The 2,497-nt window shown below is 44.4% G+C and overlaps 1 long non-coding RNA gene across 1 annotated transcript; it reads left to right on the plus strand.

Moving 5' to 3' along the window:
* Positions 1-229: 229 nt before the first annotated feature.
* Positions 230-1,540, plus strand: LOC132451735 (uncharacterized). Its single transcript, XR_009524196.1, has 3 exons — positions 230-701; positions 1,045-1,119; positions 1,353-1,540. It is a non-coding gene; the product is annotated as an uncharacterized LOC132451735 (long non-coding RNA).
* Positions 1,541-2,497: the final 957 nt, after the last annotated feature.

Consider the following 2,497-nt stretch of genomic DNA (forward strand, 5'->3'; position numbering starts at 1 on the left):
GTAATGTTTTTAATGATTCTTATTTTTCCTCTGAAGTCCAGCTGTTGGATTCAGTTGAAGTCCAGCAGAAGAGGGAGGCCGGCTTGGATTTCAGGGGTGAAAACCCAAATTGTGTCACCCCTAAAATCGATTAAAACGATTCAGTGTTTTAAATCTGTGCCTACTTTTGTCTGCGTGTATTAACTCACATTTTGGACAATGCGTTTTATATACGTTTTATCATGTACAAGTCAGGAAAGTAATACCATTTAGTGTGAGAACTGAATAAAACAGATTTACAATGTCTATATTTTGTATCCATTGATCGATATTTAGTATATCTAATAACTTTCGGTGCAGGAAATGAATGCTTGTACTCCATTGGCTGTTGCTAAGATACTGCGGTGAAATGAATGCTGGCTCGCCATTGGCTGTTGCTAAGATACCGCCGTCAAACAAACGGACCGTTGCAGGTGACGGTGGAGGAGTCCATGCAAGGCCACAGCCAGCTCGAGGCCTCTTTCACAGGGACACCTCGACACCCAGCTAGGAGGAGCCGGGGATTGAACCAGCAACCTTCTGGTCACCAGCCGACCCACTCCCATGATCCCATCCTGAGCCAAATGCCGCGGAAAGTGTTACAGTGTTCGCTTACTGCTGTCAAACCCGTTGAACAGGCGAACGCTTCCTCCTGAGGAAGAACCAGAGCCACAATCTGTCAGGTGAGGCAGGGTTGCCAACTGTGGGACTTTGGCTGGAGTTAGATACTATAAAACGCACGCACCCGCACGCCAGGCAGCGTGCGTGCTCGCGTGCGCTACAGTGTGAATTGATTATGAGGGGAGAAAAATGGATTTTGCTCGTGACATTTCTTGCGTGCGCGTGAGAGCGTGCAGGTTGATGATGACAGCGTGAGTGACACGCCAGATGAAGCGTGAGAGTGGGCAACCCTGAGGTCTCCGATGAACAGCACGTCAAAGAAGTGCAGAGGAGGGCTTCAACTGCTGCGCACGGCGTCCAGTTTTAAACGACGCCTGTTTGAAACACGTTCTGCTTTCTTTGCAGGTTTAAAACAGAAGGTGGCCCGCTGAAGGAAAGACTCAACACCGAAGTCGGTTTAAAAGACGTCAATATGTCAGGGTAGCCCATCATCAGTTATTGATTACATACGAATAATGTTCGCACAATAAATCTATAAACACACATGTCTGCATGTGTTCTGCAAGTCTTTAATATATTATATTAAAAATATATAATATATATATATAAATGTGCATATAAATGTATAAATATATCTTTGAATAGATAAATAAATATTTATATATATATATATTCCATGTAAAGCTAATCTTTAGACTTTATTTCCCCAATAGAATGCCCACGTTTGGTACTGTGACCGATAGAGGGCGACAGAGCCCAAGGAAAGCCACGAGTCATCTCTCGGCGTACGTGAACTCCACCAAACCCAGGCAGAGGGGCCCGGTCACCATGGAGAACCTCAAAAGCAAGTCACACACGACCAGTTGAACCAGGCAGAATGTATTGCAGACTGGTAACCCTGTAGCCTCCACATTTCTCACTTCTCATACACTATTCAATAGTGTAGTATTATACTATTGATGTTTCAAAAACGAAGACCAATCTTTCACATCTGTTTGGCTTGCTCCCTCCCTACTGAGCATTACCATGTCCAATTTATACATATATAGTAGTCTGAGTTATAGTTACTGAGAACCAGGCTATGGTTTGAGGCAAGGTTCTTCATACATGGCTGGTTGTCTGCTTCCGGTGGAAGCTAAATGCTAATGCTAATTCAAACTGCATGTTAACAGCATAAGCCTCATCATTTTGGGACCTGAACCAGATTAACTAGATGTGAACACATTTCCAAGTCACAACCACAAATGCCTAACCTTTGTTATTATGATTCTAATACTAATACTTAGCTATAGTCTAGTACTAGATCTATATATGCAGTTACGTCAATGTAGATGTTTCTATAGGCCTACATCTCTCCTGGGCTTATAGAAATGTCATCAATGTAGATGTTTTGGTTGATGTTTGCTCATAATAATGAGAAAAAAGACAAAAACTGTAACCAGATTTCATCTCTATCCTTTCGATTTTAGTAGTGAATAGTAGTGAACAATTTGTCTCTCTTAAGACAAGTCAAGGGTCCACTTTGCAGGAGGGTACGTTTTATAAGACCCAGGAGGCATGTGTCTACCAAAGCGACCTTTCAGGCCGGCCTGCTTCTGCCTCGCTGTAAGGAAAGCCAAGCAGGCCCTCGATTAAACCATCCGGGCGTCCAACTCTCATTCTGACGGGTTTTTGTTTCAGAGGTGGCGCTCGGCCTTCTACTGCAGAGTCACAGCCCGCCCATTCCACGCTGCCTCCTGGATGTGTTAAAGTAACACGCACGCACGCACGCACGCACGCACGCACGCACGCACGCACTTACTCAGTCAGTCAGTCAGTCAGTCACAAACACTCGCTCAGTCAGTCACAAACACTCGCT

This window comes from Gadus macrocephalus, chromosome 22 (assembly GCF_031168955.1).
Source record: "Gadus macrocephalus chromosome 22, ASM3116895v1".
NCBI classification, from domain to species: Eukaryota; Metazoa; Chordata; class Actinopteri; order Gadiformes; family Gadidae; genus Gadus; species Gadus macrocephalus.